This window comes from Neomonachus schauinslandi, chromosome 2 (genome assembly GCF_002201575.2).
Source record: "Neomonachus schauinslandi chromosome 2, ASM220157v2, whole genome shotgun sequence".
Taxonomy (NCBI): Eukaryota; Metazoa; Chordata; class Mammalia; order Carnivora; family Phocidae; genus Neomonachus; species Neomonachus schauinslandi.
Genome location: NC_058404.1, coordinates 176104571 through 176117285, shown reverse-complemented (window position 1 = coordinate 176117285; position 12715 = coordinate 176104571). Strand labels below are relative to the sequence as shown.

General features: G+C 36.7%; 1 non-coding gene across 1 annotated transcript; it reads right to left on the bottom strand.

Annotated features, from left to right (window-relative positions):
• Window positions 1-7772: 7772 nt before the first annotated feature.
• Window positions 7773-7876, bottom strand: LOC123324194. The gene has a single exon (XR_006539683.1). It is a non-coding gene; the product is annotated as a U6 spliceosomal RNA (small nuclear RNA).
• Window positions 7877-12715: the final 4839 nt, after the last annotated feature.

The window sequence follows — 12715 nt, the reverse complement described above, 5'->3', positions numbered from 1 at the left end:
CCTGAGCCGAAGGCAGTCGCTTAACCAACTGAGCCACCCAGGCGCCCCAAAATTTTTTTATCAAGAAAAAACTCACCAAGTTGTACTCAGTACATACATTCATTCATTCATGTTTTATTTGTCAGAGAGTGAGCACAAGCAGGGGGAGCGGCAGGCAGAGGGAGAAGCAAGCAGGCTCCCCACCGAGCAGGGAGCCTGATGCGGGACTCGATCCCGGGACTCCAGCATCACGACCTGACCCGAAGGCAGTCGCTTAACCGACTGAGCCACCCAGGCGCCCGAGATGGTAGAGAATCTTGACCAAAGTCAGTTGATAAGCATTCAGTTCTGACTAGTTAGTGGTACCAAAGCAGTTCAGCTATTCATTTATGAGATGATAAATAGGAATTTGTAGATCTATGTCTGGCTTTGTCATAGATAAGCAAAGGGGACATGCATTAATTTTAGCTGAATCATATGGAGAAGAGTGCTCTTTTATAGCAAGCCATGTCCAGGAACAAAATGTGGGAGAGTTTCCTTAACTGTCCTGTTTTCCATGATTACAGGGCTCAGTAAAGCTCAGCATTGTCGCCTGAAATCCTGTTGGCACAGTTGCCATTGCTCCCGAGTCATCTACATTATTTTTCTTCTCTCCGTCAAGGTGGAAACCTTAAATGTCCATTAGAACAAGAAAGATAAACGGACACTAAGCTCTTAAAGGAAACCCCACTTTTACTAAGAGTCAGGCACATCTTAAGGAAATTCTCTGTCTTGAAATCTTGCCTCCAGTCTGATTTGCGAAAGTTAAATTCAAGAAAAGATTATTTTCTCATTTATATGCCTTGACTTGTGCCATAGGGATCATGGACTTAAAGACATATTGGGGAAAACGGAAGTTGGGAGTGTGTATCTAAAAGATAGAATGAATAGTATGGACACAGAATAGAGAGCATAAACAAATGATCGCTACATTCACATTGGCTATAGAGGTACCACAAACCCTGAAGATGAAGTCAGGTCACATTGCAGAATATCAGTTAAAAATCAGGAGGTGCCTGACTGGCTCAGTCCATTAAGCGTCTGCCTTCGGCTCAGGTTGTGATCCCGGGGTCCTGGGTTCGAGCCCCATATGAGGCTTCTTACTCCATGGGGAGCCTGCTTCTCCCTCTCCCTCTGTCTGCTGCTCCCACTTCTTGTGCTTTCTCTCTGTCAAATAAATAAAGTCTTTAAAAAAAATCAAGGGAAAAGGTAAGATGAGAAGGTAAGGTGGAGTCAGGTCCAATTTTGTTATAGAGCATGAGCAGAAATAAAATGAATACAATTTAATATAATAGTGCATTATTAAATGCATAGTATTCGCAAGAAAACATATAGGCCATGTAAGGCCAAGAATAAAGTCTAGATGTTTAAACTGGGGATGAAACCATATGTAGAAATAGAGTTTAAGGCTGCAGGCAAATGGGGGGGGGCTTGAATTTGGATACAAATAAGTAGATAAGAATCAAGTCAGTGACGTAAGCATCATGAATAAAGGCTGAAAATTTGGAACAGACGACACACCTACCCAATGCAGTTAAAGCACAACCATAGCCAAGCCAGTGTTTGGTGTTTTCTCTTTTACTTTTCATAATCATTATTCTTCTGTCCAGAGGGAGCCATCCTTTTTAGTTAACCTTGATTATAGAGATAGACAGCACAATGTAGGGGAATAGTTATAGAGTTATCAAACTTCCATTTTTGCATATTATTTAAATCTTTGCCCTTTTTAGACTTAATTCCTTATATCCTCAAGTAATTGAAAGTTACATGATGACTTAACAAACAATATCCTAAGCAAGATTTTTTCAATGTAGTATGTCAACCAAAAAGATAATGGTTTGATTTGTTTGACTCTTCTTAATGAGAATGTTACTGTATTATTTTCCCATGAGAAAAAGGTCTGTCACCTGGACAATTTGAAAGTTCCATACTCCATAGTAATACTATAAAGTAAACTTTAAACAGTAAAGAGTAACAGTCTAGTAAACTGTAAATAGCTTAAGGATAATCCATGATCACATTCCCAAATATGCCATGTGCTATTGTTCTCCCTCTCTTTTCCTTCTCTTTTCTCTCTCTCCATCCTTCCACCCTCACTCTATATTTAGAAAATAAATTTAACGTAAATTTAGCAAGCATCTTCTGTCTGTCATGTATTGTTAACTACACTGAATAAACACAAGATGTGAGGAAGGACCAGGTCTGCTGTCTGGTATGTAGCATTGTTTACCTTTTACTTGATTTTCTCAAAACATCTACTTCCTCACAACCAAAACAATCCACTGGTGAGAAAACGATTTATTTTGTTATTTTATTATTTTTGTTTTATTTTATTTTATTTTATTATTTAATTTTATTTTATTTTTTAGAATAATACTACTGGACCAGCATTTGTAATGTTTTAAAAAAATGTGACTTGATACATTTCCCTTAAGAGGATTTGATGGCCAGAACAAGAGTTAGGAAGAAAGCAGCAACAGCCTAATGCATCCTGATCTATTCCTTGCCTGGAGAAAAACACCCTGGTTCCTATTCCCACATTTTCTGGCAGCTTACATAAGTAGTCACAGTACTGCTTGTCTACCACCTACTGGAGAAGAGGAGAAATCAAAGGAAGGGACTGGGTGATATGATCTCAAAGCACACCCAGGAGACTGTGGAGTGGCTGTTCTCATATCCACAAGGCTGTACTCTACTGGGGACTTGGGGCCTTAAGCAGAAGGTTATTGAAACCCCAAAGCATAAATGAAACTGTTGGAAAGGGAAAAATCCAATAAGCCAAAAAGCTGAGTTAACCTGCCTGGTGGAGTATAGAGTGTGGCTGATCTTGGCAGAAGCAGTGAATTCTGGGCTTTATGTCAGTATTATAAATTTTACTTCCCTTTTAATATCTCTATCAAAACCTTGCCCCAGATAAATTGTAAATCAATTGACCAAGGTAATTTACTTATCCTGAGTCGGATGTTTGTGTATGGTGATTTTGCCTCCAGAAAAGGAAGCAGCCTGCTTGTGGTTTCCTAACCATTTGGCAGGCAGGACAAAAGTATCAGGTCACCAGCCAATAATGCAGTTGCAACAGTAAATGTGGGGCAGCAATTGAGAGAAGGCAGGGAAAAAGGATGAGGAGCTCTACCCTCCCGGTGGGAAAGAAATGTTGCTGGATTGGCAGGACTTTCTCTGAGGATTAATAGAATTTGTTCTGATGACAAGCTGGTCACAATAATTATTGCCACCTCTTTGTAGCTTTTCAATTGCCATTACCCTCCTGTGGCAGCTTATGGAGAAAAGTTGGCATAAAAATTAAGGGTACTGATTATTATAACTAGATAAATATAGGGATAACAATTTTATTCAATTAAAGGCCTTGGCAAAGTGGCCTAAAATAAATCACAAAGAGAATAAACATTTAAAACCATCTTATACAAATATCTGAATTTGCATTCAGAAAAATGGAACATGCTCATTTTGGCCAAATCAGAACTCTCCAGAGGCAAAGTAAGAGCCAGTGTCCATGACAGTAATTACAAGAGGTGATAACAATTCTAAATGGCAAGCAAAAAGATCTGAAATTTTGTGTTCTAATTAGCATCTTCTTATAAAGTTTGATGTCATTTTAGTTAGAAAAGTCAGTTTCATTAGAAGACAAAGACTTGAACCATTTTGTTCACTGTCATATCCTTAACATCTGACATTATTCCGAGATTCAAAGAGGCTCATAAATCCTTTTTGAGTGAATAGATGAATTATATGATAGTAGAGTAAGTGAATGGGCAGATAAATATAAGCAGTAAATAATAGAGCTGCTAAAAATTCCCTTGAAAGGGGCACCTGGGTGGCTCAGTCAGTCAGACTTCTGCCTTCAGCTCAGGTCATAAGCTCAGGGTCCTGGGTTTGGCTCCCTGATCAGTGGGGAGTCTACTTCTCTCTTTCCCTCTGACCCTCTCCCCAGCTCATGCTCTCTCTAAATAAGTAAGTAAATAAATAAATAAATAAATATTTTTTTAATTCCCTTGAAAATCCTAGAATATGAATAGGGGATACCATCAAATTAACCCTAGAAATTACATTACTAGGTGTCATTTTTCTAATGATTCAGTTTTAATTTAAAAAAATGAAATATAGACACAACACAAAACACATCCCTATATAGCTCTTTTATTTTAGATGCAGAAAATACTATGTGAAAGTAATAAATTGTTTTTTCACATCTGTACACCTGACTCTTCTTCCCTGGGCAAGAAGATCCACCATTTTACTCACTCTTCCTCCCAAATGACCATGATCTCTAAATATTCATCAGGCTGCCTCCCTGGCCTGGCATCCCTTCTACCATTCTTCTTTTCTCTTCATGATCATTCCTACTTATGCTAGAGGGCACACCAAAAGTACTTTCTCTAACCAATTTTTGCCAGTCTCAAAAGAGAATTGATTATTCCCTTCCCTTATGGCTTTGTCATATAGTAAAATCCTCTATTTAAAATTTATTATTAATATTTATTCCTATGTCTCCTTTCAGCTTGTGATTTCCTAAGAGTAATGGTTATAACACGTTCATGGTCTATAATATGTTCATTATAGTTCCTGGCACATAGTAGGTTCTCAGTATTTGAATAGATGAGTGAAATGTTAGAGTATTGAAAGAATTAATAGTTGGTCGACATATATACTTTGTGTTAATATTTACTTACTCCAAAATCTAAAAGCCACTCTGTTTTTGTAACATTAAATAAAATTAAAATTTGAATGCATTATTTAAATCCTAAAGAAATACAAGAATAATTTGCTAAAATCTGAATGAAACAAATCTAAAGATGACATCTCTTCATATTTTTTCTTACTTGCACAACTTCTTCATGAATATATGTAATATATATATTTAACTAAAATCTACATATGAAAGACTTTATAGAAACTGAAATAATGCTTTCACATTATTAACTGTGAATATTTGTGTGTAATGTGACCGATTAACTCAAATCCTGACTAGAATTTATTTCACTACATAGCATTATCCTCTTCCTATTCATTTCATCCTCTCTTGTATTTTCTGGACCCATTTCATTCAGTGCCAGTGCATCTGATTGGACTGTAAAACATGAAATGTGTAGCTTCAAAACACAGCTGGAGCCAATGCCATTCTTTAGCCAGCTGGCATCAGCCATTGCTGTAGAAAGCAGCTGACTTCTGTTTTGATAGAGTAAGCATTCCAACGTGTGCTGCTTGTAATTCACTCACCATCCAACAAACAAATTAGTCTAGAAAAGAAATATATCAACCATTGAGAGGCATGAGATTGATTGATAAGTGGGCTCTCACTCCCCCTTGCTCACAGTATATAGCATACTTCTAACGCTTTTAGCAAAGAAGTTTCCACTACTCAAAGTATTTTCATCCCTGAGGCAAGATATCAGTGTGAAAAAAAACATTTGAAATTTTTTAGGACTCAAGGAAGAAGAGGGTTGAGAAGAACTCAATCTACTTCATTTATGCGTCCATGAATCTATCTGTCTGTGTCTAGCTAGCTATCTGTCCGTCTATCTATGCATCTATCTATCCCTACACCCAGCCCTCTATTCATCCATTCATCTACTTCTTCCCTTATCCAGCTAAGCCTTTCTCTCCCTCTCTCATCTATCTCATAGCTATCTATCTATCTATCTATCTATCTATCTATCTATCTATCTATCTATCATCTATCTACCTACCTATCATCTATCATCTATCATTTCTGTCAATCTGTATAATATCTAATCATAGCTATATCTGTTCATTTATCCACCCAAATCTCCTCAATCTCTCCATGTATCAGTCTGTTTATATTATATCTCCATCTATCCAACTATCCACCTATCTAGCCATCCATTTATACATCTATCATCTATCATCTATCTACCTATCTATCACCCCCCCCCATAATATCAGGGATAGGCTTTCATTCAACCTTTGTGTAAATTTCTCCAGGAACAAAAAACTCACCATTCTACCGGGTAGCCTATTCACTAACTGTCCACATTTAGTTACTTAGAAAGTTAACTGCATTTTTATGATCTCCATTCATTAGTCATGGCATTTCTATCCAGAGCAGTACAAAATGAATCTACTACCCCCTTCCATCTGAAAAAAAATCTCTAGATTTACAAAGGGAGTTAATTGTTCTATCCAACTCTTTGTTCACTACCAAAAATAAATCCCCCTTTTCACAGGATGCAGTTTTCTACTGTTGTACTCATTTACCACATATGCTCAAAGTTCATCATTGTAACTTTTATTTAAATTACCCTGCCAGATTTAGAAATGAAGAGATCTTAGAACAGTGACTTATGTTGGATTCATTCCCTAAATATTGAGACTAATCTATGATTGACAAGCATGAAAATGTCCCTTTTCATATTATATTATTTGTTTATTGCTGCTTAATACATTATTACCATCTTAGCAGCTTAAAATAGCACACATTCATTATCTCAATGTTTCTGTGAGTCAGGAATCTAAGCTTAGCTTAGCTGGGCTCTCTACTCCAGATATCACAAGGCTGCAGTGTGTGTCATTGAACTGTGTTCTCATCTGGAGGCTCAACTGGGAAGAATACATTTCCAAGCTTACTCAGGTTGTTGGCAGAATTCAGTGCCATGTGTTTGCAGAACTTCCCTGGCTTCTTGCTGGCTGATAGCTAGAGGCTTCCCTCGGGTCCTGGAGGCTTCCATCAGCAACTTGATATGTGAACTTCCTAACATGGATTCTTCAAAGCCAGCAAGGGAGAAATCTCTAGAGTAAGTCTGCTGGCAAGATGAAGTCTTATATATAACATAATCATGGGAGTATCATCCCATCACCTGTGCCATATTCTATTGGTTGGAAACAAGTCACAGAGACCACCCATATTTAAAGAAAGGAGATTAAAATAAACAAGTGATTCACTAGGAGGCAGAGATCACAGGGGACTCTTTGAGTCTTTTACCAAACATGTAATAATCAAAATAACATCACATGAAATAGCATGTGAGTACATGATAGTGGTTTATTTTTAATGTTTCAAAAAACTTAGAAAACAGAAGTGTCATGAAGCTTCTTCATTTTCTTGAGAATTGGGGCTGAGTCCTGGTAGATATGGTGGATTGAACTAACTACCTCAATTCTTCAAATTTCTCTGTATTCAGTCCATACAACATTGCAGTGCCTGTGAGCAGTGCTTACTTTGCTAACTACTTGAATCTAAGTTCAAAAGTGTTACCTGTTACGGTAGTTTCATAGGGCTGTCATAACAAATTGCCACAAACTTAGTAGCTTAACACAACAGAAATTTATTCTCTCCAGTTCTGGATGGCAGAAGTCCCAAGTTAAGGTTGTCAGCAGAGTTACGCTGCATCCAGAGCCTCTAGGGAAGAACACTTCTTTGCCTCTTCCAGTTGGTAGTGGCTTCAAGCTTTCCAATCTCTGCCTCTATCTTCCTATGGTTCTCTCCTCTATGTCCGTGTCTGCCCCTCTTCTCTCTAAGTACTCTTGTCTCTAGATTTAGGGCCCACCAGCCACAGTAATCCAGGATGATCTCATCTTGAGTTCCTTTAACAGTTATATCTTCAAGACACTTTTACCAAATAAGCTCACTCTCACAGATTCTGAAATGTGGATGTATCTTTTTAGCAACCACTATTCAACCTACTACATCTACTTTGGCCAATGACAGGCTCAGCAGATGTGATGTGGAGACCTAGCACTTGTGAGATGGGGTTTCCTCTCTCTCTCTGTCTCTTTTTTTAAATATGGACTGCTTCAAGAATTTGCATGTCATCTTTGCACAGGGCCTGTGTTAAACTCTGTATTGTTCCAATTTTAGCATATGTGCTGCTGAAGTGAGCACTCGGGATTCCTCTCTTGCACTTCCTCTTGTGCACATCTCCATGAAAAGTATGTACTTGAGCTAGGGACCTGGTCACAGGAGCTGGCAAACATATGATGTTCCAAGATGTGGCATGCCAGCCAAATCCAGACTATAACCAAACCCTTAGCTTATTTATAGATGCAAGACAGAGTCCAACTCAACTAAACAGAACAGCCCAAACAGGCCCTATCAAATCATCTAAACTCCACAAGTTTATGTGAGAAATAAATATTTACTATTGTATGCCACTGTAGTTCTGTGTTTGCTCATTAGGCAACAGCTAATTAGCTATGTATATATGTATGTATGCATTTTTAATCCCTTTTATTCTTGAGGACTCATTCTATGTTCTATGTTCCTATAATCTTCCCTTACTTCAGAAATAAAAGTTGTCACTTATGATTCCTGTATAGTCTCTGAACAAAACTTGCTCCTAGAAAAGTATCTGCAGCAATTAATGCATGCTAATATGAAAATATAAGTCATTTAAACTTGTCTCAGGGTTATTTATCATTAATAAGGTAAAAAGTATGAGATGGGTACCATTACCATGCGAGTTTCAACCCACAAGAACACAGACACAGATGGTTGAGTTAAGTTGCCCAGAGTCACACAGTTAGTAAGCAGTGCAGCTTTGTATAATCCAACCTAAGTTCTGGAGACTCTGTTCTTACCATATACTATCTCATACATATAATAAGAAACTGCTCTTTTACTCAAGAGTGCCAAGCATTAGTGACAGAAGGCAGATGGAGGAAGGCCATTTTAAGAAGGGATTCCTGACGTACAGAATTTGAAAATACTTTTATCAGACCTTTGGGAAATATGGGGGCCTATATTTCTGTTACGGTTCTTACCTCTATCCAGTCCAACCCTATTAGTACTACTGCAAGAATGTACCTTTTATTATTAGCCACATGCCCCATGAGAGCCCACTGAATATTTGTGGAATTCAAAACGCTTTTTAAAAATTTATAATCTGTTTTATGTTCCCTAAGCACTCAGTCATATATTAGTTTTGATTTTCCTCTCACAGGGTTGTTGGTATTGTGTAAATAGTGCCTAATCTAGCCTTATAGAGTTTGTATGTAGTATGTCACTAACATTTATTGATTTTCCATTTGCTTAGGTTCACAATGCATATTAATATGAATTTAACACTAATGCACAATCCACATTCTTTGCAATACATGTAGAATAGAATTTTAATAAAGAGATTAAAATTTTAATATTCAAATATGCATTATATATGCCAGGGAAGTATAAGGCAATTTTAATGTGTTAGGACAAAATTATTATGTAATGTAAAGATAAAAGGAGAGACCTTGGACATAGATCTAATTGTTTTTCAACACTGGTTCCACTATTTACTTGGTGTTGGACCTTAAGCTTGCTACAGTCTTTTCTGTATAATACATGTAATAACTCACATTAATGGTGATGAATATAAATTATTTTAATCACCTGAAAAAAATACAAAGTAATAAAACTTCTTTCATTTCTTTTACCTCTTTCTCCTCCAAAAAACTGCCATATTTACTGTTGATCTCTTGGTGGTTTTGAAACAATGTTTCTTCTATTGCCTTCCTTATTATAAAATGGAAATAAAGTTAATAGCTGCTAATATTAATATTATCTTTATGATCCTAGCTGTGGAGACAAAGACACAATGATTCACTTTCTAAGCTGATTCTCAACTCTTACTTCCGAAGGCTTTTTCTAGACCAGGTTAGTCTTTAGTTTCATAGCTGTTGTAACACTCCTTGTGTTACATTTTATTTTTGTGTTTGTTTATAAAATTGAAAGGTTTCTTTTTTATATTTTAAAAATTCTGGGGATAGGAAGTATTTATTATATAATGAGGATTTTGTTAGGAAATAAAATTGTTTTCAATTTTTTTTTTTTAATTAGCAGTTCTTAAAGCTTTTTTCCCTAAGGGCTTCCTTCACATATTTAAAAATAAATACTTTATATATTAAAAAAAAAAACACCTACTCCACATACTTTAAAAAGTTGAGAAACATGAAAAGTTTTTGTTTATGTGGGTTAAATCTGTCACTATTTACTATATTAGAATTAAAATTAATTATCAAAATATTTATTGATTAATTCAAAATAAAAAATAAATGTATTACGTGTTTACGTGTTACACATTTTTATTCTTATTTTTTTAAGATTTTATTTAGAGAGAGAGAGTGTGTGCACAAGAGAGGGAAGGGGCAGACGGAGAGGGAGAGAGAATCTCAAGCAGACTTCCTACTGAGCACAGAGCCTGATTGGTCGGGGGGAGAGGGTTTCAATCTCACAACCCTAAGATCATGATCTGAGCTGAAATCAAGAGTCAGACGCTCAACCAACTGAGCCACCCAAGTGTCCCCACATTTTTATTTTATTTTATTTTATTTTTTAAGATTATATTTATTTATTTGTTTATTTATTTATTTGAGAGAGAGAGCATGAGCGGAGGGGAGAGGCAGAGGGAGAGGGAGAGATAGAATCTTAAGCAGGCTCCACACTGGGCAGGGCTCCATCTCACAGCCCTGAGATCATGACCTGAGCTGAAGTCAAGAGTCAGATGCTTAACCGACTGAGCCACCTAGGTGCACTCCCACATTTTTATTTTAAAAACCTAATCTCAAAAATTAAAAAATGAATTTAAAAAGATTATATCATTTTACATTTTTGCAAATAGCTTTAATGTCTTACTTAATTGAAGACAACTGGATTCTCATATATGTTTCTGAATATTGAAGACAACTGGATTCTTATATATGTTTCTGAGTTCATTCCGTTGCAGTATTTTGTTTTGGTTGAAATACTTTTTTTTTTTTTACTTTTTTTTATTTCTATTATTATTTTTTTATTATTTTATGTTAATCAGCATACATTACATCATTAGTTTTTGATGTAGTGTTCCATGATTCATTGTTTGCGTATAACAGTGCTCCATGCAGAACGTGCCCTCTTTAATACCCACCACCAGGCTAACCCATCCCCCCACCCCCCTCCCCTCTAGAACCCTCAGTTTGTTTTTCATTGTTCATAGTCTCTCATGGTTCGAGAAATACTTTTTAAAATAATCCAGACCTGTGTGCCTTAAACTTGTGAGTAAGAAATCAGACTTGCATAAAAGAAGTCATTTCCCTCATTTCATATTCAGTTTCTCTTCTGGCAGCATTTTGCCTTGACTGGTTCTTTACTTCAAGGGGTAATGAATTTTTGTTTACATAGGTCCACTTGTTTCTGGCCCCTTTTTATTAACTCACTTTCCTTTGCCCCCAACCTGTATAGTAGCAATCTAATTTCCCCCTGGTAATCAAGACTGGATGGACTGAATGTTTGGGGCCCATTTAAATAGATGAAGAAACTAGAGCTCTCTCCTTGCCATGTGAGCACACCGCAAGAAGGTGGCTGTCTGTAAAAAGGAAGGGAACCCTCAGCAAAAACCCAGTCCTCCTGGCACTCTCATCTCAGAATTCCCAGCCTCCAGAACTATAAAAAATAAATGTCTGTTATTTAAGCCACCCAGTCTCTGCTATTTTTTTTTTATTTTTTATTTATTTATTTTTTCCAGTCTCTGCTATTTTGTTATAGTAGCCCAAGCTGACTAAGACAAAAATCAATCACTCTAGCCAGAAAAGTAACTCCCGTATTTACATTTTTGATCCATGTGTACCCAGTGGACAATTGCAGCAATCAGTTAATAAAATTATAGATGTATTACCTAGTGGAAGCTTTTCTCCCTTAGAAAGTAGAAACTTCCAAACTCATTAAGTTATGGTGGAGGAAGACAAACAAAACAAAAACATAAAGATAAGCAGGTTATTATGTATAATTGCAGCCATTCCTACCTTCATTTCCTAGTACCCATTCCCCTCAATTCTGTCTCAGGAAAAAATGCCATGTATCGGTTGCTAGCTTAAGATATATACCTTATTCTGTTGGTTAACATGCCAACCTCTCAAAGTGTCTCCCAGCTAGTGTCATAACTGAGTTTTCAATAGGCCACTTCACTCTTCTATCAGGTTGGCTGCTACTATGTATGAGGTACATAGTAAGACCAATTACATGGGTATGGATCCATTTCCTCAATAAAATGGTGAATTGAGATAGTGTTGTATGGAGTTAACATGGTAATGAATGAAACAATTGATTAGTCTACAAAAGATGATAATAGCAGGATTAAGTCATGGAAAGAAAAAAAACACCAAAATTAGTTATGTTCAAGAGGATGAGTACCTGCCTCTTCAGTGAATAAAGGGGTACAATGTAATCATTTCTTGCCAAGTGGTTAGCAGTTCTATCTGGGAGTGGTGCAAAATCAGGAACTCACTATTGTTTTCTGCTCTTTGCAAGTTTGGTACTCAGCTAGGGCGGATAGTCAGTCCAGTTTTGGTTAGGTTGAAATATGTCATGATGAAATCGTATCCTCTAACCCTATTGTTATGGCCTCTTTGTATGTGGGTTCATTGAGAAAGCACCAGAGTAGATGGATAAAAAAGATTGGTCTACAGAGGACTCTTCATCTTGTCTGGCTGATTATTTAGAGTAGAAGACCTCTTCTGTTGCCTATTCCAAGAAGTCCATCTGCATCCTTTTGTTCCAGACCTCATTGTTGCTAATCTCAGGTTATTCTAAATAAGCCACTGAGTGGCTACACAAATCCGTTAACTCTTACTCATAAGGTAGTACAAATCCATTGTGCAAGCCATCTTTTCTCCCAACGTGAGAAACAAGATATCCTGTGTTTAAGTTTTATCTTCTGAGAAAATTTTCTTCACTATTGTCATTCAGTATACCATGTAGAAGCATCTGTGG